Here is a 27356-nt window from a genome sequence, read left to right on the forward strand (position 1 = left end):
ATATGTGCATCTGGTCATCTGTCTCTCTGTCTGTCTCTCTGTCTGTCTCTCTGTCTCTCTGTCCTGCCACAACTAATTCCACAGTGAAATTAATGAGAAAATCAGAGGATGTTTTGTTTCTACAAAGAGCGGTAGCAGGCCAAGGAAAAGGAGAAAATCCACCTGCAGATACTCTTGCACCGCTAATTATTTTCAACAGCCCTCAGAGAACAGGTGCCATGCTTTTGCATTCAAATGTGGTTTAGAAAAACAGCATTTTCTGTGACTGCACGGCATCCTGGTCTGTTAAGGCTGAGAAATTGTTCACCTCTGATTTTTCTACGGTGACTTCTGTATAATTACTGATTACCAGTGGAAAATAGTAAGAGCCATTTCTGTTTTACTCAAAAAAAAAAAAAAAGGTCCAACAGAGTAATTTACTGTTAATGTTTTAGTCATTTTCTATCAATATCTGCTCTGCAAGCGTCACATATATGATGTCACATTATCTATATTTGGACAGTTATTGACAGTAACAAGACAAATAGACCTCCAAGCAAGACAATGGGCTGGGAAATGCAAGGTCCCTCAGTAGCAGCTGTTTTCAGTGTTTTCAGAGCGGACAGCCCTTCAAACTCAAGCCTTATTCAAGAGGCAGAAACTGGGAACAGTGGTCACAGGAAAAGTGAACAATGTACAAGTGGTACTTGAGATGGTGAGATGGTGAGTGTTTTTAACCACTAAGTAAAAAGAAAATGATTGTATGTGTGTGTGTGTGTATCTGAAGGAGAGATTTTATGAAGAAGTTACATTTTGAAAGCTCCAAACAACATGAAAGACCTTTGGCTCATTTCAAGTCACACTTGAGTAAAATCGCCATAGTTTTAAAGTATTACTGATAAAAGACACTGCTTCCTGGTCTAAGTGGAGCGTTTGCAGTAAGATACAGGCTCTAGTGAGAGAGTGCACAATTCTTCATACATTACATATTAGAGGTAGACTAGGGCGCCGATAGGACGTTTTACAAACTATTGTTATCGTTGGAACCGGGCTCTGATAGCGGCCTGACAGTCACGCCGGGACGTACATCACCGCTTCATACATAAAATCAAGGTAGAGGGGGAGAAAAAAGTTATCTCTTGAATATATAACGCAACACTATCAGCTCTTTGTCCACAACACAAGACAGACAGGCAGACGGAGAGGAAGAGAAATCATTCACTGTTACTTTAACTTGCTTAATGTACCAATTTGACGTTCTCTTTTCTGAATAATCCAGCCACACAACCATCCATTCAGGAAATGAAATCGCACACTTAAGGATGCGGGAATAAGCACCAACATTAATGGTTTGCAAGAGTGGCATTTAACAATGTAGTATTCCTGGTCAGTCTTACTCTAATAAAATAATAAATAGAAACCAGAACGCCATTTTGCACGCCATTATTCAATCATATGCACTTATAATCACACTAAGGTAGGTAGGTCCACATTATTCATCATATGTATCAGAAATGAAAGCGAAAATAACCACAGTTGTTGTCTAACTATAACAGTTGTGTCCTGTGAGTGCACCATACGGATATATAATAAGGGTTTTACCGAATAGTTTCATTTCATAACGTTGACATTTGAAGTGTTATTATAAATACACTTACAGAAATGTTGTGTGAAGTCCACCTAGTCTCTTTCTGTCACACAGCGAGCGATTTCGGCGCTCCGGCCTCTCTCTGTAATTGTCTCAGTCTGAAAGTCTGAAAGTCAAAATGTATTGAAAAATGATGGACTGCATGGGGTGGCAACGTGAAGATTAGTTCGCTAAAAAAAGATATAAGAATACCACATTTTACATTGCTAAGAGTATACCAGTTTTATATAGGTTCTAACTGATAAGCAGTGTATGGTGTGTGGGGGTTGCGCATCGACTGATGTCATTGTTGCGCTATGGAAACACAGCCTGAGTGGTCACAATGCGCCAAAGAGATGGAGACTGATGAGGCGTGAATGGGCCATCAGCGCGAACAAGAGGCTACAGATGCTCTTTGGTGTGGGATTTGGAGAAAATAGCACCCCTAAAGAGCCCGGCGGTCCTAGTGTTAACATACTAAAATCTTGTCCTGTTGCCTTCAGATTCTACCTATCAATGCAGAATCTGTATATAGAGATTAGTTGAGACCAAAACAGAGGTATAACGCAGAGTGAATATTGGACTTTCATCAGATGGCTGCTGGATGTGTAAACAGGCGACTGTTTGCTAACAAGTTCGCTCTATCGACTGTAAATGGTGATAGGAAGTCAGTGTTGTATTTACAGCTTGTCCCCGCTGTCCCCAAAGAAGCTAAAAACTCAATCAATACAGCTTTAAGAAACCCAATTACTGCAGAAAGCTGGCCTTAACTGCATGTTTACACACTTATTGATGCTGATGACTCCCTGCGATAAAGGATTTAGAATGTTTGTAGATAACTATTGTATCTTTCTCCTCTATGGACTCATATCATTTATGTTTTTGGGGGTTTGGTAAACCCGCTCTCTTGATGACGAAGGGGATGGAGGATGCAGTGATTTGTGGTCTTCAGCCCCTTCCTGTAAAAACCCGACTCCCTTGACCACAGCTTCCTTATCGACTTTCAGCTCAGCCTTTAATTCCTTCGAGTGGCACCAGAGGATCAAGAAACCTCACCATCTCGGTCGGTCTTCATCTGGCCTGCGCTCGGCTTTACTTCTTAGTGTGTGACAGGCTTCATACCGGCTATATCCTTCTCTTGTCTCTTTGCCTCCCTCCATCTTTTTCTCAAGTTGTGTCTTTCTACATTGGTCCCCGTCTTTTTGACGCTCTCATGTCTTTCATCATCTCAACAGCCTTCGGTCAGACTTGTAGTGTAGCTCTCTCCTGGTCTCTACTCCTCTGTGTTCTCTCTCATGTCTCACCTTGCCATCGTCGTTGCCGTCTCTCTCTCTCACTGTCTCTCTGTTTTCCAATTTCACTCCCTCCCTCTCCACTTGCTGTGTAAATCCCCTCTTATCCACTCCCAGTAACAACTCGCCGCATCCGGCCCTCTTGTTCTGTCACTATGGATATTTGTTCTAGATTAACCTCTCCCGCTCCCTCCCTCCTCTCCCCTCTCTCTTCCTTTTTCACTCATCTCTAACCATTTTTTTCTACATCTCCCCCTCTCTTCTCCCTCCTTTTTTTTGCTCTTCATCTGTACTCTCCCTCCTCTGGAGAGCTGCGACATCAGTTTAACTGGCATCGCGGCGTCTAGTCCAATGAAATATAAATGTCGGTCTCTCTCTTGCTCATTCTCTCCCTCCATCTCTCGCCCATTTGCACAGAAAAAGAGAGAGAAGGACCCTGATGAGCCACCAACCGTCAGCCAATTCCTCGGGGATGACACGCATGTTTGCGCCTCACCGATTGCCGTTTGCTTTTCATCTAAGGGAGAGATTGAGCTCTTGACCCATCCACTCTTCCTCCTCTCTCTTTTTTTTTCTCTTTCCCAACCTCCTGTTTCCTCCTCTATTCGTCCCCGTCTGCAGATGGATTTTAGACTGAGAGAGAAAAGTGTGTTTCCTCATCTCTGAGTCTTTTTTACATTTTCTTCCTCGACCTTTTCCCCCGTTTGTAGTCAGTGCTTGTGTTCAACATGTTGTCCAGATATCCGTGGCAGCCGAACATTAGTTACAGGCGTTGGGTCCCAGTAAGGACGGCAGTTGTTTTTAAGTTGAACAAATAATGATTAAAACAAACTGGTTTGAAACCAGTGTTGATATAATACCAGAGTTTCTGTACTGTATACCAAAATGATACAGTTTTGATGCCTTACTCTGGGAAATATGAACACTTTCCCCCCCTCCATCATGTTGTATGTCAAATATCAATTTATGTGTGTACAAGAGCAAGTCAAATTTGAATACATGAATATAACAGTCTTATAATCAAAATAATCTAATATAAAAAGGTCTGAGTGAGAGAACAAAATAATGGCATGTAAAGAGCAGACATTAGTTTCAATGCAGCCGTTTATACTCTGAGTCATATTTCAGCAACATATTGTAAATGTATGATGGATCCGACTGCATAACAAATGCTGAGGACATTTTTGAGATTACATTATGAGTCAATGAGACATCATGATGAATTTTCTTCATGACGAAAAACTACAGAACAGTTCATGTTATTATGATTTACTCAATCATTCTCCTGAAACAAAGGTTTGTGTTATGAGTGAGAAAGCACGAGAATGATCCAAACTCATTGTTGACAATTATCTATTTTCAATAGAGACCAGACAGACTGATTAATGGCAGACCCGACTGTCCAAAGGGAATTGCATTTTTTTCACCAACATAGGGAGAAATTTCACATGTGTATATTCATATACTGAACATAAGAGTTCTCAACACGAGACAGGAGGACCTGGGGATCAAACCACCAACTCTAGAATTGATGGATGCTCCTCTCAACCACCTGAGTCACATGAATCAGTTATTTTCTGGAACCACCAGGTGTTTCACATCCAACAAAAAGAAAAGTAGCTTTAAAGGGGACATATCATGCTCATCTTCAGGTTCATACTTATATTTTGGGTTTCTACTAGAACATGTTTACATGCTTTGATGTTCAAAAAACACTTTATTTTTCTCATACTGTCTGCCTGAATATACCTGTATTTTCTCATTTTCTCATACACTTCTATACAATCCAACTTGTTTTTGCAAGTCGCCCCCTGCTGGCTTTTAGAAAGAATGCAAGTTCAAGGCACTTCTGCATTGGCTTCACTTCTCTGATCCGGATGTTGCCCCCTGGTTGGTAGACACTCCAGATACCCAGATGTATGAGCACAAGCACTGAAAAAGTGAGTTTTTCATGATATGTCCCCGTTAAAAAGACTGGAAAGGAATCTAAAAAGTCACTGTTAAAGCTTATTGGTTGTCATTGTGAACCTCAGCATCAAGCCATTTTCAAAATGGGTATCATTAGGAATCCACTCAGTTTCAGTGTGAAAAACCATCTGAATTCAAAGACATTATTGTGTGGTGTATCATACTGATAGATGCTGAGATGGTATTACGGTTGGTCCGAGGTTTAACTTCATCTTGTGTATTATGTCTTATGTGTCAATGTGTATATGTTTATGGTTTGTTGTATGCATTTTTGCATGGATGTATTTCACTGCATAGTGTGTCGCTGCAGTTTGTTTGCAGGAATTTGTGTCTCAGTGTGTGTGTGTGTATCTGTTTGAGTAGATGTGTGTGTATCTAGAAATGTCTGTGTGTGTTTGCTGCACTTGGTAATTAAAGCAGTGTGTGCCAACCCAGCGACAATGTAATACCACTCTAATCATCCTCTGCTCGGCCATCTGTGTGCCCAACATGACTCTCTCTCGCTCTAACACACACACACACGCACACACGCACGCACGCACATACACACACGTCTTTTCTACATTGAGAAACAGAGTGCTACTCATTTAGAGAGACACCCTGTAGATACAGACAGCCAATTAGAGGGAGACTAAGACATATACAAATTTATATTTGTTTGTATGGTACTTAATGTGAAGATTGAGACTGAGTGAGAGATTTGAAAACATTGGGTCCTTTTTTTTATTAATTATTATTTTGCCCACAAAGAAGAAGAATGAACACAGTCGGCGAAAATGTACCTTTTGAACAAGAGTAGATCATGTTTTTCTCTGTAAATCTCTCTTTCATGTATGTCAATAATTGTTCCTCCTGTCTCAGAGGAGGAAATGGAAGCAGCAGGAGCAGAGGTTTGAAACTACACACACACACGGACCAGAGGAATAACGATCCAACAGACTTGCTGGCTGAATCCTGGATGGTAATTCATGGAGAATATAAATGGATTTGTGGATTAAGTAGGTTGCTGAAGATTTTTTCATTGTGTTGTTCACACATCAATTTGTAATTCGGAATGACTTCTGATTTGCTCTCTGGTTTATTCTTTGGGATTATTTAAGTTGTGCTTACTAGTTGGGGCATGCTTGTAATGCCTGGTAAGAGGTACACTGCTGTTGTTTGTTTTCATATTTGTAGTTTTGTAGTTATTGCACCGAGCACAATTTTAGAGATGACTGATTGGTCGATCGGTAGGTAGGATTGAGATTAAAACATAAACTTTAGTTTGTTTTGAGAAAACGTGGTGACATGATGTCCAAGTTGGGTTATGACGTCTGGTTGTGACTGATAAAAAAGTTGGTGCTCCATCTTTTTCTTCCTCTAAAAATCTTCATGAATCAATTGTCGCATGGTGCTTGGACAATTTCACTACTTCTTGAGCAACGTGGTTTCTCAGGACGGCATATAAATAGCACAACGAGGACATTCCGAATGTCATGAGGACACATTTTAGGCTCTTTGCTTGTCATTTGCACGCCACACAACAAAATTACGGTAACGTCCGCAGTTAAAAAAAAACACTCATTTAGGTTTAGGCAACAAAAGCACTTAGTTAGGTTTAAGAAAAAACATTATGGTTGGGCTTAAAATAAGTAAAATACGTACAGAAACAACGTAACATAAGTATGGAAAACACATCACAAACGTCACTAACGTAACATACAAAATAAAACACCGGTTTCGAACACCGGCTTCCTGGTTAAAAGTCGTGTGTTTGTCGGACCCATACTCCTCCCCACCCGCCCCCCATAAGCAGTCTTCCTTGCTTTTTATTCTACGTCACTAGCTCTGAGCGTAGCATATTTACGTAAATGCGTTCATATTGCAGTCAGTACAGATTACATGGTTTACAAATGGCACGCCAAAAGCAAGAAAGGTGTTCTTATTGCACACCAATACCTTGCGCATTATTGTTTCATTCATACGCGTTTTGTGTGAATGGGTTGTCTTGAGGGTATACTGCTTCTCCATTTTAGTCCAGTTTTATGCCGGCACTGAGAGAAACAGCGGTGTTAATAGCTCACTAGGGTAATATAAAGATATCTAGCTTTGGAAATTTGTTTCTAGCCAAAGTGTCTAGTTCTTTAAAGGCGAAGAGTAGTAAGAGTATTACTGGCATGTCATTTTTCTTCAAAACACTTTTAGTTTTCCTTGCATGTGAGTCATATTTCATTTGAAAAGAAGCCTCGGGAAGCCAAGAAACCAAAGAAACCAAAAGTCCACATTTTTGAAAATTCACTGCACTTCTTTTACTCTACTCATGGCTCCTGCTCCTCCTGTCCTCTTGTACCGCCCTTCTGCTCCCCTTGCCTCTCCTCATCTCCAACACTTGGAAATTGGATGGTCTAATTTCCAGCCGCCCACTCTTGGCTGCTGTGTCCAACAGGCTGACAGTGTGGTGTTCAGCCTGTTGGACACAGCCTGTCAGTAGCATGTAACGTTTATAAGTGGGGAAGCTTAATTTCCAGCCCTGGAGGCGAGCTCGCTTGGCTCTCCCTATAAAAAAATGCAACCACAGAATCACCTCATGTTGAAAATTTCAACAGTCAGATGGATGTACAGGATTTCATTAATTGTCTGGGGCTGGTGAGTGGGCTGCGGTTTGGAAGAGGAAGGGAGTAGAGGTTTTGGGAGAACAGGTGGGAAAGGCGTATTTTGACTGTGATAGTTACTGGTGGACCATAATCAATTCAAATGTAATGATGTCTGGAGTGACAGCTGAACTGGAAGTGGTCGACATGCACAAGCAAAAAAATAACTATTTCTGAGCAAATACATGGCAGGTGATTAGCGAAACCTACTGAATCCTAACACCAGATTTGTAGTCAGCTCCACCTAAACCGAGACCAAGACCAGAGTGTGTCGAGACCGAAACAAGACCAACACTTAAATGGGTTGAAACCAAGTCAAGACCAAGACCAAGGTAGGACGAGACCGAATCAAGACTATACCAGACCAGTGCATGACACACTTACTAAAATGTGTAACATGCAAACCAGAGGCACTCCTCAAATTGAGCTGAAAAATCCATATTCCCATAAAAACACCCACAGAAAACAAATGGAGATTCAGTTTAGTGATATCCCCGCAGTTGTGTTCTCGACCAACCTTGAAATACAATCCAAAGTCCTCTTTGTCTGATACCGAGACAGGACCATGTAAAAATGTGGTTGATTTTGAGACGAGACAGAGACCTTCAAAAAGTGTTCTTGAGACCAAGACAGATCTTGAGTACCACGACACTAAATGTTTTGATATTTTTACGTCCACATTAATTTTTCTTTGAAGACACAATAGCAAGGACTGGCTATTGAAACAGTATTACTGAGGATACTGGCAGCAATGAAGGTACATAATGCAGGAAGCAATCTGATAGATGAAGAGGAATTCGCTGCCAGCTTTAGCAATTTACTTATTTCTTGCCCCCAGACTGGTCAGCATTTATTCTGTGCGATTTATTTTAAGTGTACTTTCCCTCCATTGTCATGTCCACTTAAATATGCATTGTGGTCACTGCTAACTCTGCTGTCAGCCTACCAGAGAGGAGCCACACTGAGAGAACGTAGTGCATTGGAGGTTCACATTATTACCCAAAGATCCAACTCCCTCTAGTCCAGATATTTGACCAACCAACAGGAGTCACTTTTACGGTGACGAAGACATAATTCCTCACTGATTTCCCACCAATCAACACAACCCAGCCGCCAGAATTTTTTTTTGGCATTGGACGTTTCTGCAAACCACGGACAAATTGAATTTCAATGTTTCCACGTGGTTAACATTGTGAAATGATTTGATAGATTTAGGCAACAAAATAACTTGGTTAAGGTTAGAAAAAAGGTCATAGTTTGTGTTTGAATAATAATGTAACAACATAGCAACCGTAACGTAACAACCGTAACAATGCAACTAAACCACTATAGTTAGGTTTAGGAAAGAACTACATAGTTGGGCTTTAAACTACTACGTTTGTACAGTGAAAATGATACTGAACGTTGTGAACAAGTGACGCACGGTACACAAACACCTGTCTCCTGGATGAAAGCCTTGGGTTTGTTGGACTCGCCCGCCAGGCGTGTCTCTTTTCACTCTTTAAACTACGTCATTTGCTCTGATCGAATGTGACAACGTCGCCATTCAACATATCCCTGCTTCTCCATCTCCATCTATTTTTCCTATAAACTCTTCTTCCTTTCAGCTGCTTTTCTTTTTCATTTACCTTTTCCACGTCCCCTCCTCACGGTCTCCTGATCAGCTCGGGGAAGTAGAGCTCATTTAAGACTCTAATTCACAATTACATGGACAGGGGCTGAGGTTGACCCTGTAGACTCCGTCACACACACACACATTTCCATCCTCTTTCTCTCCCTATCTTTCTAAGTTTCACACACATGCACACACCTGCCTGGCTACGGCTCCCCTGTGTGATTTTTATAGTGAAAGGTTAATTTGAGTGTAAGGAGCCCAAGGCGATGACTGGGAAAAAGGGGGATAGAGAGAGAGGGAGAGTGAGGAAGCAAGTAAGAGAGGGAAGGAGGGAAGAGTGCTAATTCAGTTCAGGAAAAGCAGCCACTTTAAAGAAGAGAGCGAGAGAGACAGCAAGAGACAGGAGAGAGAGAGAGAGACTTGAGCACTCCGAAGCGATATTTAATTAGCCTTGGATGACTAGCTGACTTGCTAGAAAAAGGCCACTCTCCCTGCACTCTTCTCTCCTGTCAAGTACCCTGTTAGTGAAACCTCCTCGGAGACAGATGGAGGGAGAGGAGGGAATAAGAGACAGGGAGGAAGCAACAGATGGAGAGAGGGGAGATTGAGAGAGAGAGAGAGAGAGAGAGAGACCAAATCGTGGAAGAAGGAAAACATGGAGAGGAGGAGATACAGCGACAGATTAGATCATAGCCAACTGAAGGTTGGACAACGTTTCCCAACAGACGGGGGCAACAAAGTTAACATATCCCAGCATGCCACTGCACTGTAAGCAGAGTTGGTGTGTATCCACAGGTTTATACAACACCACTGGGCACAGGGCTTTACCATATCGCTACCTGAGATATCATGTTCACGAGAATGAGTCGGACAGACAGACGGGCAGATGGATAAACCGAAAACATAATGCCAACGGCCACAGCTGTCACCGGCGTGGAGGCATAAAAACCTGTCTGACAACAATGTCACCAAAAGAGGAAAAAGCATCTCCAGAAGGAAATGAGACGGTGATAACATTAGTTGACAATGGTACATCACCGGTTGCGGTGTTGTTGATCAAGACCACTGTTACCTCAACAGGTATATTGCAGATTTAAAACTCTGTGGGGAGCATCAGCACATCCTTACACCACTGACAATAATTTGTGGCTCACTTAAACGTTTATATCAATTTCCTTGAGCGAGTCAATTCCGCCTGCAGGACAACTTATCAGTGAAGGATGATTCATAAATTTAACAGTATCCTGTAGTGTCTGTTCTATTCATATCAGAACCAATTGGTCAGTAGGAGGCAATTACTCGCACAGTGGATGTCTCATTTTCAAATAAAACTCTTAACTTCCTCTTCATTTAAAGAGGCAACAAAACTCCTACAGGTTTCTATTTGCCTCAAACAGCTGGAAAGTTGAAGCATCAAACAACCCATTCAGAGTATTTCCAGGGAGCATTACACTCAACCCCAAATGACCTGCTTGTTTCTATCTTGTTTCCTTCTTCTTCTGCCAGCGGTTGCTGAGAAACTACACACTTCTTTTCCGAAGAATCATATTTCAAAACATGTATTGCATCTCATACACAACCAGTGATCTGACAGATCTGTTTGTCTCTCAGCTGTAAACACACTGACGTTATCCTCCTCACTCCTGAAATGTTACTGATAACAGGAGCTGCCTTTCTCTCTCTCTTTCTCTCTCTCTGCTGATTTCCCCTCCCGAGATATCCGAGTCTGCCCACATTCTCCTCCCTCCACACATTTCAGGACTTGTTCAGGAAGCTGCAGGTGGTAGGTAATAAATCTGAAGCATGTTTGATATGATTGTGGTAGCGATTCAATTAAGTTGAATAAGATTTAATCTCTAAACCCTTCCCACTGCCAGATAATATTTGCTGATTATCAATTCCAACCGAGTCTCTTCTCGTATGGAAATAAATGGCCTGATAATCATCTTGTGTGTCCTCATGTAACCGCTTTGCTCTCCTCGTAGACTCTAGGTCTACCACATCTGTCTTCTCTGCTCTTTTTCTGTCTCCCTTGTTCAGACCAGTACAAGTTTAAGAGTGGAAAGTACTGTAATATATTAATGCTGTGTTCAAGTCACCAGTTTCTGCTTTGTAAATACTGTTCAGGTCAACATTAAGGTCATGATCATCGATAAATAAACTGACTTGATGCTAAATAACACAAATGCCTTCAGGCCCAAATAAATGCGGATGTCTTATGTCAGCCAAAGTCGTAGTTAAAGTCGCATTTAAGTAGTTAAATGCAAATATAATGGATATAGTACTGCATTGATCATGCACAGTATTTAAATTTAAGTAGCATTTAGGGGATCTATTGGCAGAAATAGAATATTATCCATATAATATTCATAACCATGTTCTCATTAGTGTATAATCACTTTTCATCCACCCCGACCTCCTCCCTACGTGCCGTCTGTTGCTTTTTATAATTGCTGGTTCATACATGACCTTTTTCTATATAGCTACAAACGGTGTATGAGAACAGCCTGTACAGGGTCCTTGTGCGTCGGTATCAAGAAGCCGAGGGCCACAGCCCGAGCGTCGGTATGTGACGCCCTGGGAGCGAGACCAGGCTGAACCATCACCCGGCCAACTCTGCACACATACAGCCACCTTGAGTTGTCCGATGATGTGAAAGTCCCTCTCTTTTGCAGTCATGCTGTATTATTAATGCTCAAGCAAGTCAATTTTATTCATTGAATTCATGCGCTGTATGATGCTTCCGACATTTTTGGTGTGATGAAACTGGAGCAGTCCGAGCTCCCATCTCTATAATTTGTGACAGTAATTACGGAGAGCTCTTATCTCATGCAAATCATCCATTAATATTGCAGATGTGCTGTGTTAACAATTACTTATAAGCTGTCCTCAAAAGTGTTTCCATCCAAACAGCTTTTATCTCTAACCCTGTTTCCCTCTCTATCTGCCCTGCAGCCACGCCCTCTTCCTCCCTGTCTGTCTGTCTACCTTGATAAATTGCAGCTGGTTGGGAATGCACATCCACGGGGAAATGATAAATATCCATAGAGAATGGATTCACAATCTTCAAACACCCGTCTAAAAGACAGCTCTCACCCCTGAGGAAATACTTCAACTCTATTTCTCTCTCACTTTTTCTTTCTTTGTATCTTACTCCCTCTCTTTAAAAAAAACCTTTAAAACTCTTTTTTTTCTACATCTCTGTCTACACACATTTCTAACATTCACCGCCCACAGGAAACACTTCAGTGCTCTCCCGTCGTCTCTCTTCCTCACTCTTGGTCCTAAAAGCCAATTTGGAGGTCTTGACATCCAGACTATCATGGATCCCCGGAGTTAAGCCAGTGAAATAAGCGCTCAACCTTTCCTCTGTTAGAAAAAACACTTTCAAGAGATGTGACTTTAAAGAGTGTGGCATGGTCAGGTCTGTGTAGGTACAGGTCTCCTGTCATGTATTTACATAGACTCAATATCTTCAAGGACCTTCAAGTCAAATTAAAGGTCATATTGATAGCATTTTTACGTATGAATAATTAAAAAAAATACATCCACAGAGCTTTTAGAAAGGTGCTGAATAAAAGTATGGCTTTTCCTAAAAACAATTATTATTATATTATATTATATTGTGAATTAATCATTTACAGTTTTTTTGATAGGTCAAAAATTATATTTTTGTTTATCTCTGTGGAAGATATCTGACGTTTGGTTCCCACTTCTAACAAGGCTTGAGAGCCAATAGTATAACGATGTTGCTATCACGTGGTATTTCTTGGTTGTCAGTGATCAAGTTGCCAGTTAGTGTGGAAAAAACGGATAAAGTTTGACACTAATGTCTCAATCAGGCTGCAGAATAAGTGAATATTTACGTATTTAAGTGACAACTGACGTTAGGGATGCACCGATCCGACTTTTTCAGTCCCGATACCGATACCGATAGCGATACCGATACCGATACCTGGGCTTTGGGTATCGGCCGATACAGAGTAAAGATCAAATACCAGTCTTTAATTAATGAGCTGTATGCCTCACTGTGTGGAAGTGACTGGGATCATTCTTTTATGTGCAAGGCAACATCAGAGTTGACTGAAACATTGCTTTCTTAACTTCTTAACAAATAGTGTAACAAATAAATACATAGATGTACATTTACTGAATTGTTATTTATTATTAAAATAATAAATCATACACCAACAACTTGGAAAAACAATCTTCAAAATTAACAGGAATTACAAAATTAACTGTTAACCTCTTTAATGCAGCAACATATTGGTCAAAACTTAAACAGGAATCAAAATTCAAGTATATAATGTATGTATATAGTATATAATCATAGAATAGAATTGAACAGATCGGCCTCATTGTCACCAATATCCGATCCAGCTATTTAAGTCAGTATTGGCCCAATATCTGATCCAGAATCAGTATCGGTATCAGTGCATCCCTAACTGACATTAGCACATATTAGCTATCTTAGCTTAATCGTCCGAACGACAATAACCCATAAAAGTACAATTCGGCATATTTAAACAAAACCAATAACAACTACCAACAGCAACTACCTTACAACCTCAACTACCGTGTTGTCACCGGTTAGATTATAAAAATGAAAACAATAACAGCTTCAATCCCTGAAGAGCTACGTTAGCATCTTAGCATTACTGATGGTTGCATCCAGTTACCTAACATTATAGTTCCTTCAAACAATGTATAACGAAGATGCGCATCAGAGGGGATTTAGAAATGGGTGGCCGACTGAACCAGAGCTGGTGATTGTTGGAAAGACCAACCAAGACGGTTTTGGTGAGTTCTATTTTGCTTCTGTTGAGTTTGAATGAAGTGTTTTACAATGCTTCGAGACACACACCTACACACCTAATGTAGGCCTATAGCTATGTGTTGCAAAATGACTTCACGACTCTACCATGAAAGATTCCTCACTTGACATGACTGTCTGTATGAGTCGCTCCACTCCAAAATATGCAAATTGTGCAACGAACTGGCAACCATTTGTTGTGAAGTGAAAGCGATGGAACGGAGGAGGGAGAATACAACATCTAGTGGCTGAATGTTATTAATATTATTAATAGCACTTTTAAATTCACTCGGCTGATTTGATACAGATTCAATTCAATGGAATAATCAGGATGATTATTTGTCCTGACTCCAAAATCAAGAGGGTGTGTAGTCACTAATTTCAAGGCGATGTATTCACACACATTGATAGGTCACACTTGGTGAGTTGTTCTGCCACATCACTTCAGTACACTCTGTTTTCCAGTTAAACATATTCAAAAGATTGTGTTATTGTTTATTCATTATACACAAATCTAAAATGACTAATGGAGTTAATATTGTGCTGCGACAGATCTAAAACATTCATTGGATTGTGTGAAAATGAGAGATTATTTCTGAGTGAGTCGGCTGTGGGCAGATATCCATCTGAAAATGTCAAATATTTGAACCACCCTGTGAGTTCTTGATTCAACCCTCTGGGTATTTGAACAACCGTCAAAAGTGGGAGCCACTACATGAAGTATTAGTCTAAACAAGAAACCCCTTATTGTTTTGGTGGATTGTGTCAGCCTGTAATGGAATACCTGAAGCATTTAATTCCAAACACTGTAAATCCATTTGGGGATGGAAACAGTTCAACCAGTTATAATTTCAAAAACACTGGCCAGCTCTGTGCTAATACATCCGTATTTACCAAGGTCAAGGCTCAGGATAATTAATTCCATCTATTGTTGTCATACAAACAAACACTTCCGAGTAGGCAGCTCTCTTTTCCACTCTTTCGCACAATCTCCGTCTAACTATGTTCAACAACCCCCCGACACACACACACACACACACACACACACACACACACACACACACACACACACAACCGTGTCATGATTACCAGGCCTGACTGGGGTTTCCAATCTTCTAAGGTAAACAGTCACCGTGTTTAGACAAGAGGAAATCAGTGTGTGATCTCTTTGGACTCTCTCTCTCTCTCTCTAGCCCCTTTTACACACAAGAGCCGCCATTACACCGGCTTTCCTTTTTTACACTGAACCAAGCAACGACGACATAATGGCGCCCCAGTACATAGACGCCGATTCGGCTCTGTTACCAAAAAACGTATATTGCCGAGAAGTGAAAATCAATTGTTTGTTCCAGTGCAACATCAGCACCCAGCAGCAAAGTTACGCTTTCACTATTTGGGGACTGAAAGCGACTACCAGACGCCAGTAAAACGTCCGCCTAAAAAACGTACAAAAGTAAAACTAAATTATTTCTATTCTATTGTCATATTCTACCGAAATGACCTGTGTTGAACAACAAAATATTATAAATATAATACGCGTTTTCAGTCCAGCGAGTTTTGTCTATTTGCTTCTATACTCTTTGCTGTTACTACCTCCGCTGCCGGTTTAATGGCGGAACAACTCTGTCCCCCCTATTCCGTGTTCATACCTTTTATACAGAACGGCGAGGCGGAATAATGGCGCAACATTCCCGCCTTAAACAGACTGAAAGGTAATCTCTCCTTCGCTCTCTCATTCAAGTGTACTCTTTTGTCAGAACATTCACAAACATACTTGTATGTGTTCATCCAATGAGCAAAGAGATGAGATCTGTTTGAAACATGTCTATCAGGAGAGTTTGCATTGCACTTGACAAACAGTGTGTTCATGTTTAATGTGTGACTCTTTGACTTTGTGTATCCCTTTAATATTTCTACACATGCAAATGGCTGAGACACTGATGTTCTGTGTGTACACATAAAGGGAAGGCAGCGTCAACACACATGCTTGGCATCTGTTGCACAACAGCTCTCAAGTGTGTGATAAGGACCGGGACATACAGCGCCCTCATGGAAAAATGGGGGCGCTGAATGGGCCAAAATGAGCTTCATCTCATAATTTAGTGCACGGGGGCGCCATGTAGCCTCCTGTCTGCCAACGCAAAAGAGCCACCTGTTATCCTCAACATGCAAAATGTAATGTACCCACTTCACTCGAGTATACTGAAGATATTTTAGGGCTGTCCTCAACTAAAGAAATGCTTAGTCCACTAACATTCATACCATTTTGTTGACTTATAGATTAGTTGATTTAATCGACAGATCTGCAAAACCACAAAGAATCACACAAAAGCACCACTTTAAATCTTGTGTTTACCAGAGTTGTGCTTATAAGTGTCTTGGATATAAGTCATTCAACATGAAAAAAGTGTGTAAAGTAGTAAGCGACTAAGAACAAAACGACCAATTAGTCGATTAAGAGGGGGCTGCCCTAAAATTTTTAATATATTAAACACATAACTAAGCATTTAACAATCCAATATTATAATCCAAGCTTTCTGTATACAGTATTCCAGTCACTAGTTTAAACTGTGGTTCTCATGTCATGCCTGAATTACGAAGCATTAGATTTCCCTGGACACAGAATGAAATTAGTGGGTGGCATTACTTTTTAAAAAAAGTTTAACTTTGTTCTGTGCAGTACTCCTGTCACTAAACAAAAGAAGGCTCTAAGCATCAGATATTAACTATACAAATTATGACAAGAAATTATTCCTCTAAAATAACTCTATAAAACATATTTTCATGTCTCTTTGAGCCTTAATTTATCAGACAAGAACTAAGGGACAGGCAAAGAAGATGAAAGAAATGATTATCTGACATAATGTGGGTCAAACAGATTATTATTCTAATTATTTTGTAAGTTTAGACAGTCAAATAACGCATGATGTTTGAAATGATATTTCATCTTATTCCTCCTTCATGTGTATTTATGTGTATTGTATGTGTATTTTCTATATTTAATATTTTTTTCTGTTTTGGTTATTGCTAGTAAAACCAAGATGACGTCCTCAAATGTCTTGTTTTTTCCACAACTCAAAGAAATTCAGTTTACTGTCATAGAGGAGTAAAGAAAATATTCACATTTAAGAAGCTGGAAGAGACTTTTTACTTTTTTTCTTAAAAAAAAATTACTCAAACCGATTATCAAAATAGTTGGCGATTAATTTAATAGTTGGCAAATAATCAATTATTCATTGCAGCTCCATAGATTATGAGACAGGATTGAACAACTCTGGAAAGATTTCACAGTCCCACGATCATTGTTCATGTTACAAAGTAATCTACCAGTTAAACTGAGTTCAACTTTTTTTGGCAGGATCCAATCTAAAGCACCAGAACAGCAACACAATAGACCTTGTGGTGAGATTGTTTTGTCAACTTGCCGTTTGCAAGGTCAAGCATGGCCTTCCAGTCTCAACAATAAATGCCAGTTGCCTTTGTGACATCTCGTGTAAAACACTGCCGCTGAAGGACTCAAGAGGTTGCCAGAGTCACGTACTCGAACAATATAAAACTGCCGATGCTGTTAAATTCCACCAGATGGAATTTATGTACTTAGAAGCAGACAAAGCTCGAGTGAAAATAAAACCTGCATGTTTTGTCTCTCATGGCCTTCATCTGGGTTTCATAGCTTGAAAGCTACTGTGTTATGACAGAGACACGGCCGTACAGACATTTACAATTCAGTTCAGCTTTGAGAGTGAGTTCCTATTGAAAATGATATCAATAAAACACTTGTAAATTGAATCAAATCGGCATTGTTGGATCTGCCAAGCAATGTTTCAGAGAAGACAGATGGTGGAGAAAAGAGAGAGAATACATCCAGTGACGAGGAAAACAGAAATCAAGAGGAATACAGAGAAAAGACAGAAAGATAGAGAGGAAGATAGACAAAAATAATCTATCTAGGCAGCGTCCTAAATGGCAGCCAGCAGTCAAGTAATTATATTTGAGCAGCCAACTGATTTCTCTTCGTGGTGTGTGCGTGTACTTTCTCTTGCGTGTGTGAATGGGTGCTCGCCAGTGTGTTTCTCATCTCATCTGTGTGAAGATATGAATATTAATGACCCTATTAGCAGACACAGATGCCAGACAGTGCTTTGGTTGGAGTAACATGGGGTTATATTGAAAGCAAGTGAAATAATGTGAAATATTGTCTTTGTGCGAGAGCAAGTGAGAACTGATTTTAACTGCTCTTATATCTGCGGGAGTCATCGGCGAGGTCACGTCGCCGAGGTGGAGCTTATTATACATTCCTATCAACTTGTGATGATTTAAATTTCAGCGTGTCAATCCAAGTGAGACGGCTTAATCGAAGATGAAGTCTCTAAAAAGAAAATGACACCATTAGAAAGTGACTTTAGCTTCAGTTCAGACTTACAAGCAGTGAGGAGCTTTTCCAGACGACGTCCCAGTTTTTTTTTTTTCTGAACTTCGGTGTCGACCCAGAGAGGAAAGATTGTCGAGGAATCATGTTTTTCTTTCTTTACAACAATATATAGTTTGATATTGAGAGGGTTTAGAGAGGCTTGAGTGTTAATGGTGCTTTACTAATATGATTAATTTCCCCTTCCATGTTAAAGTTGCTTTAATCAATATCTTAATATCAACACTTGATCAAATGACGACCTACATGTGAAGGTGTTGCTTGTTGTGACGAACCAACAGCTAATTATCACAGTACTCTAGTTCCCCTCAACTCTACGGAGCATTTTAGCATCTTTCAGCTCATTGTTTTGGTTTTATTGCTCACACAACTTTACTGTTTCGGTTCAGTCTCAATGCTTTCATCAGCGTCTTTTTTCAGATGCAGCAGGCGGATGTTTCCAGCAAAAAAAGCTCTAAAAAGGCACTGTGCGTCTTAACTTGCACGGCAGCTGGATTGTCGCGATATCACAAGATCACAGGCTTCAATACGGGCGTGGTTTAGGCGTGTGACGCGACAACACGGAGAGGCGACTGTTAGTTCAGGTTAGCGTAGATGCTGTAATGGCATCAGTTAGATCAGAACTGGAGAGTATTTCTTCATTGAAGGAAAAGCAAAGAACGGCATTGAAGGCTTTTCTCGATGGAAAATATGTTTTCGCTCTTCTCCCGACTGGCTTCGGCAAGAGTTTGATTGACAGGTGGTTCATTCAATCATCCACCTGCCAAGTATTTTTTGAAAACGCCTGCCCTTTTCCAAACAGTTTCCAATGACGGCTTCTTAGATGGTTCTTTGTAACAAACCGTCTGGTGCGTCAGGTCACTGTGCGTTACCTGTCAAGCACCTAACAGCAGACAGAAAAAAGTTAGCAACTAGCTGGTTAACATAGTGGAGAATTTAGTAGCTAAAGAGACAGATATTTCCATCAGGAGTTGGTTGAAACCAAAACAGAGTGAATATTGGACTTATAGTCAACAGATGGCCACAAACACAACTCCAAATGAATGACAACGCTGCTCTGTAACTGCATTAACTAAAATCTGTTAATGCAGATTTAACCGTTGCCACTTCATGCCTAACTGTTACCCTATAATCGTTTTACCCTAAAACCAAGACTTATCCCTTAAACCTTTGAAAAAGGGAAGACCTGACAAAATGTCCTCACTGTCATGTTGTAAAACTTAATCTGGTCCTCATAAAGATAGAAGAGGCCCCCACTGACCTGATAATCAGAGAGAATTTCCATTTCGTTTGAAATCTCTTTCATTCGACCTCATGTTCATGTTTTTTTCTCATAACCAATCAACTAACCTGCTATCATCATTATTGTGGACATTTTTCAATCATTATTTTTCATGGATGGAGCTATAAGTCGTTGGCACGCTATGTAGGAGGATAATGTCCGCCTTTTCAATCTCCGGCTGAGGGAAACTGAGATGTGGTTCGTGATTCAGAAGTCTGGAACAAGGTTACACACTTATACATTGTATGCGGTTATATTTACTTCAAGGTCACACATACTGCTTTCACAGGCACACATGTACAATACATACAGAGCATAACTGTGCCTCAAAAACACAAACGCAGAAAAACAGTTGTTTGCACACAAAAATGCAGACACACACACACACAAACTAACACACACATACACAGTAACCTTTGACATGTTGGATCGAGAGAGTTACATCTCTAAGCAGCTAAGCCCTGATAGTTTTCTTACACTGTTTTTTTTTTTATATTCACAACTTAATTAAATGTCAGCTTTCAATCGCTTTTAAAATACACTTGGCATGTTTTTGAGTTTCAGCACATTAAATCATTATTTGATTTCTACTTTTTAATATATTCAGTGTAGTGTTTATTAATTTACAACCACTTTTCTTTTGCATGTTTTCCAACTTTTATGTTTTTTTAATATACAATACATTCCTAGTTAAACACGCAAGATGTGTTCTACAATAAATTAGGGTGAGCGATAGATGAATTAATCAGGAAAGACATGCAGTTCTAACCTTTTTTTTTGAAGGTCTTTATTTTTACATTTTAAAAGCATAGATATTTCTCAGAGAAAGACCTTCACTTTGGTTTAAATCACACACGTTACCAGTCAAAAAACAAATTATAAAATTAAAGTAATGATTAATGATTCACTGGTTAGAACATACTCTCCTTTTCCCCCCAGGTTTTCAATGTGACCAACTTCATGATCCTCCACCTGTATATATACTGTATGTTAGCTGTGCAACATACAAGAGAAAGTAATGCTGCAAGCCGTTCCACCTCCCACCGTCTAAGGTCAAATGTTGCATCCTTCCTGCCTCCCTGCAGAGCAGACAACCCTCCCCTGTGGTGAGATCAAGGTGTGTCTCATATCTGGTCAATGTGATAACCTCGTGACTCACCCTCAAATGTACATCAGCAACATGATTTCATTTGGAAGCTTTTTACGGCATCCTCAGAGACGTGTGAGGCTCCAAACTACCTAAACACCCAGGTGGCTTGACCCCCGTCAGAGCAGCCTGGTGGTTAACCTTCACTGACGCCGCATGAGGCGCTTTCTTCGCCACTTTGCCTGAACTCTACCAACTGTGAGCTATTCAGAATTTCAATAGCTAGACCGCCCCGCCGTAGCAGCTCGTGCATCGGCTGAGCCAGGGCGCGTGGCGTGAACGCCAACCACAGCCTGCCGAGCCAAAAGACACGACCTTGTGCTGATCTCTGCTTCCAATCCTGCAGTTTTCCGGCTCTGTGCTCCCGCTAGGTCACAGGCTGTGGCGGCCTCCGCCTCCTTCAGCCTGGACTGCAAGCTGGCCAAGTGGAACGACTTGGCAGTAATGGGTTGTTAGTTCAGACACAACTGCGGTTGTTTGAGAGTTTGAGGTAGTTTGGGGCATACAGATTTAGAGGGATTTACTGTGAATGGTGTGCAATGCAACACATAACTGCATAATAAGCTACAACTCGTAAATAACTCCAAGACAACATTAGTAAAGAGAAGAAAAAACTGCAAGTTAGGCACTGGGGGAAAAAAGCTCCAGTTTAATTTTGCCTTTACTGTAAAAGGTCTTACGGGCAGTGCCCTGCTCCCTTTTCATTGTGTAACAAAGATAGAAAGAGATACAGTATGCAGCACTCTCTAACCCTAACCCTAATTTTAGAACCATGCCATTATTTTACACCACACTACTCATAAATCAAAGTGGTCCAGTGGTTTGACTATAGGAGCTAACAAGGTTATGAGCAGGCACAGCGCACACACAAACACAAACACACTCTGCAAGCTCTTCTTATGAAGAATTTAATGTACTTATTATCTAGTGTAGAGGTTTAAATTAATGAGATGCTCTCTTGCTATTGAAGTGACCAATACGTTAAGTGTAAGTGTACATGTCTTTCTATTATCTCTGTGGTTATGTAAAGTGAAATAGCTTTGTGAAAAGATATCAATTGATGCTGCATATCCCTTGTAGACAGTGTGTTTACATCAAGCAGCAACCTCTGGTGCTGAGAAATGAAGCCAACGTGGAAGTGCCAAAAACTGCTGTTCATTGAATGGCCGCTTGAGGCCGGCTCCAAAAGCGAGTCAATCCCCAGAGACCCCCGTGTTAAGATGACCAACTTTACAGCAGAAATAAACATGTTTACAGCCTGGTACAAAAAACTATGTTGGTCTCTACGGTAAATAAACTTGCATTCATATAGCGCTTTTCTAGTCTCCTGGCCACTCAAAGCACTATACGCTACTTGTCAACATTCACCTGCCCATCGGGATCTAATCTAAACACTCATTCACACACTGATTGGACAGCCTTTGGGAGCAAACTGGGGGTTCAGTATCTTGTCCGAGAACCCTTGGAAATGCAGACGGGGGGAGCCGGGGATCAAACCGCCGATCTTCCAATAAGTGGACGACCCACTCTACTTCTAATATAGCTAATTTCCCCGTTTATGACAACTTTTTTTGTATAAATCACCCGTTTAAATTGCATTAAAGCTGAAAATTGGACAAAGTTGAAGGCGTGGCCGCTTGGAGTGACAGGTGGGTGCCGTACCAGGTCGCTAGCTGCTAGCTGTCTGCTCTGCTGCATCACCTGGGCCGCCTCAGCTCCACCGACGATCCACCTCTTTGCCCATTTTTGGATTAGCCGGAAGTTAGGGCTGTGTAGTCACTGCCAAGATGGCAACGGCCGGAGGCACCCAATTTGAGCTTCAGAAACCTCTGGATGACGTCACGGAGACTACCTCCATATTTTATACAGTCTATGGTTTACATGCACTAAAGTGGTCTTGTCGAAAAACCTGGTTTCACATCTAGGTTTGTGCTGGAGAAACATGATTTCTTGGTCATTAACGGGAATGCTAAGAGGGGTTTTAAAGTGTGCATGTGCATGGAAAGAAAAGTATCGCTCTGAGAGCACTGCAGCAGGATGAAAGTAATAACTCATAGTTAATCAGTCGTTGTAGCCAAATGAATCCAAGTAAAACTGAAACTGAAATGAATACTTCTAAAAGTCTATTTCCCCAATTGTCACAACAGACACATTTCTGTATTACATGCAGCATATTGAGCAGACTGAATTGCTGTTCCTCTAATTTTTGTATGCCACTGTGATGACAAAGTTCTGACAAATAATGGTCAAATGAATCAGTCGCACATTTTTGTACAACCTGGCTTCCCAATTTGCACAGCCTCTCGCTGTGTTCCTTTCTGTATTTCATCTCATTAGTTGATATCAATACAAGTTGCAACCAACTTGAAAGAGCCAACTCTGTGTTTTCATGGGGGCTCAGTTCTACACACACACACATACAGTATACAAACACGAGTAGCTGCCTTAAGGGAATGGCAAACTTTTTAAAGTTAAGTTCATTTTCAAAACATGATTTTGAGGTTACTGCCTTCTCCTTTGTCAGAAAGAGAAGGGTAATTGAAGAGGGTGAAATTGACCAACAGTAGCATGAATACAAACAATGTTTATCAAAATCATTACTTCAGTGACGGGTGGATTATAAAAGTATGAATTTATCGGCATGTTCAAACAACAATCTGAGAAAACCCACAAAGAAATCCAATACGTGAAGGTGAGACAAAACAACATCAAAAGGGCTTATTAAACTTCTGACCTTGATAGAACAAATAAATACATCCAGACCAGGGCTCAGCGGGCTAAGACGTGCACAAAGGGTCCAAATTCAATTTAGCATTTCTGCTACAGAAAAAACGACTACACCCCTCTAATGATTTCTGTTTGTCTTCACACACTTACAGAAAAAAAAAACATTTTGCAAACCATTAAACACGTAATAATCAGTCAATATGAATATCACCCAAGAGGCTCATGGTAACAAGCTTCTTAAAATCTGGGAAAATCAGTTGCAGGTTTTTCAAGTCTGTAATCAGATGTGCCGATACAAAGAAGCCGAGTTTTTTATTGAGTAGAGACAAGAATCAGTCACACAAGGACAAAGAAGGAGAGATAATAGAGGAACCAGGACAACCTTTGTTAACAGGACAAACAAAGCCTACATTGTAAAGAAACTGCTGTCCATGTACACACTGAAATGCTGTATATACAGTATGTTCACTATTGCAGAGGAAGCTACTCGCCAACACGACTGTAAAGTCAGCATCGTCACCATATGCTTGGATGATTTTCAGATGGAAAAATACTGTCAAGAGAACGATGTATTGATCAAAACAACACATGTGTCCATGTGGCACATTTAAATCAAATCACAACACATACAATAAAGTGTTGTCCAGCATAAAGAGCAGCATAAACTTGACAATACTAAATGCAAAAGCAACGTCAAAATTTCATGAGGTGGTGCAATGGAGCTTTTTTCTTTTCAGAGACGATGACGTACTCTCTCATTCCAAAGAGAAGAACAATCAACTGTCCAATCACAGCTCGGAGGCGGTACCGTGGGCGGAGCTTATAAACGCTGACACGCTGATGGCAGCCGTGACGTGCGCTCCAATATTCCAATCAAGAATCTCCAAATTCAAAACGCACATGTATTGTAGGGAGACGCCTTGTTCACTTCCGGTACATCCCCGTATTTGTGTATAGGAGTGCAATGCTAAAGTGAAATCTCTTCTAAAAACGGATATTTCACATTCGCAAAAAACACAAATTTCTCACCACATCTGCATATTTACTTTAACTAAAAAAATTCCCTGTTATTATACAGTACATATTCTCCCCATTATCCAACAGAGAACCTTGCCCTTTCACATACTTCTCCGCTGGGCTCTTTCTCAGCTGTCAGTGGTCTAGTTACATATCTCATGTTGGCTCTCAAATCCTAATCCTGCCCTGATAGGGATTTACAGTGGAGGCGATGATTAAGTGGGCTGACCTTCAACTGGAGGACCTGGGTTCAAGCCACCGTGACAGCAGGCATACGTCCTTTTTGAAGTATCCTTGAGCCAGACAGTGAATCGCCTGCAGCTCCGGGCGCACCGTTTTGTAGCCAACGCCGTACTGTGACCTCGCTGTGGAGGGAAGAGCAAAAAGAAAAAGATAATCAGTATATTTAGTTGCATCTGTGATGAAAACACTGATGATTATATAACTGATAAATCATCTTTAGTGGACAGCAGCTGTAGTTCAACCATTACAGAGGATGGGTGAATGAGTAAGCATTCTTGTGTATATCAAAGACTCCACTTGACGTGCCCATGAGCAAGGCAATTACTATTTAAGTTTTTTTTTTCCTGTGAAGCTGTTAAATGGCCAAGTGTTTAATTGGAAACAACTATGGTCTTACATTACAAGGCAGCCTCGGGTGTGAGTGCAATAACTGTGAAATTTTACTGTTTTTGTCTGTTACTGCTGAGAAACAGAGCCTGCTTAGTCAACCTTCCCTGGATAAAAAAAGGATTAAAAATGTTTTACCAAATCAGAAATGCTGCATTGAGTAATTTCAATCAATTACAGTGTACAGCATAATTGGTACTCTGATTCTACTCCCTCTGAAAGAAAGTATGAATTTACTGGTTTGGCAGCTTTGGGATCATAATCAGAAGGGCTAAATGCAGGACTAAGAGTGTCTGCATTAATTATCCTTTCTGAGGAGGGCTATCTTTGAGAAAACACCAGCCCATTCATCCCTAACCCCTCCATCCCTCCCGCATCCATTGATTTGTTTTGTTGATGCCGCACGTTAAAGCCAGCGCAGTCGGAAAAAGAGGTATTAGCGGCTCTTCTTTCATCATTTATTAGCTGCTAATTACTGACAACACATAAGCTTATTAAAGTCTTTGGAGGACTACGAGACAGATAAACCATGGGCTGCTTGATGATGGTGTTATTAAATACACACACAGTTTTACGTAATACTTTTTTTTCCAAGTGCACGCCAAAAGGAGCACACAAACATACACACACAGAAGCTCTGACATAACGGATAATGTTTGTGTATCAGGCTTCTGGAGGTGCAGTTATACAGTTCACTGAGTCTGAGCCATACTGTAGTAAAGGTTTACTCATTGGACAGTTTAAATTAAACCAGAGCTTGTAACAAAACCAGTGGACAACTCCGAGTCTGTAAAGTGAAGCCAATGCTGAAGTGCCTTAAACTTGCATTCTCTCTAAGAGCCAGCAGGGGGCGACTCCTCTGGTTGCAAAAAGAAGTCTGATTGTATAAAAGTCTATGAGAAAATGAGCCTACTTCTCACTTGATTTATTACCTCAGTAAACATTGTAAACATGAGTTTATGGTCTCAATTGCTAGTTTCAAGTCTTCTTCAATACAGCATGATGTTCATTTAGTAAATTATGGTCCCATTTAGAGTCAAATCGACCATAAAGCAGGGTATACTTTAGGGCGTGGCTACCTTGTGTTTAACAGGTCGCTACCATGGCGTTGTCCGGTCTGGGTGACGTCACAGTGACTACGTCCACTTCTTATATTCAGTCTATGAACAAAATACAAAAACACACAGTCATAAGAAGCTTGTTTTGGCAATGTGTTTTACAGAGTTTAAGATTTTTGGCAGCAGGCGGATTCAAAACAAATGCTGATTCTAGTTCCCAGTATTCAAACTGAATGGTTTGTAGGTCAATTTTTTTAATTTCTTTCTTTAAACAACTCCATACACTCTCATTGGAAATGTGCTCCAAGTTAAGTATGCAGTTTTGCATTACAAATATGGGATACATATGACTGCAGGTTCATGTATAACCAACAATGTATATGTACACTATGTAAAAAAGAAAGCCATAGAAGGTGTCATCCATTTGGTACATGGCTTCCATCAGAATTGCATGTCATGAAAGCCATTTAAATTAATCAGCCTTCATCAAATCTACGCCCTTCAACCTCTCCTCTGTCAGTACCATGTACAGTTCTGTTCACAATCATTCCTCCTCCTCCATCCAATTTGTGTCCATTTTACAAGCCTGTCAGTCACTTTACAGGTCCCAGCATCCATCATTTTGATTATTAAACATTGTGAAAACCTGGTACAAAAAAATGAATACCACAAGAATCTGACAGAATATCAGACTTTTAAAAATCTTAATGGCTGTGACCCCCGTGACCGAGTCATGTGACCAAGCAGACGCTACTGCGCTTGCTCCATGGGTCCAATGGATGTGGAAGCTCGCCAGAAGATCCGGGTACTTTTCCACTCGGAAGTTGAGCCATTTTGGCATCATGTGCCACTGAGCAACTTTCATAAGAATGAACGGGGCCCCGACTCCAACGCAATATCCAGTTCTCTTAATACATCCATGCACTCAAAGACTCAGCTATAATCTGCCTCATTAGGACCATGTGGGTGAGGTTCTGTCAAATTATAAACAGTGACCTGCCAGCACGAGCAAACAACCTCTCAACTGTCGACTCAAATGACAGCTGTGCTGTTGATTAACATTATTCATATCTTATCTATGTATGCTGTTTGTCTGATTTAATTTCGAACATCTATAGGCCTAATATAAGAGACAGATGCAT

General features: G+C 40.6%; 1 long non-coding RNA gene across 1 annotated transcript in view; it reads right to left on the reverse strand.

Annotated features, from left to right (window-relative positions):
* LOC141770216 (uncharacterized) overlaps positions 1 to 26318 on the reverse strand; it is a 72062-nt gene extending 45744 nt beyond the window's left edge. The window contains exons 1-2 of the long non-coding RNA XR_012594469.1: positions 26236 to 26318; positions 24756 to 24891 (exon numbers count right to left, since the gene is read on the reverse strand). This is a non-coding gene — a long non-coding RNA (uncharacterized LOC141770216). The remainder of the gene's footprint in view (positions 1 to 24755; positions 24892 to 26235) is intronic.
* Between the last annotated feature and the right edge of the window lie 1038 nt (positions 26319 to 27356).

The sequence above is a fragment of the Sebastes fasciatus genome, chromosome 6 (assembly GCF_043250625.1).
Source record: "Sebastes fasciatus isolate fSebFas1 chromosome 6, fSebFas1.pri, whole genome shotgun sequence".
NCBI lineage: Eukaryota > Metazoa > Chordata > Actinopteri > Perciformes > Sebastidae > Sebastes > Sebastes fasciatus.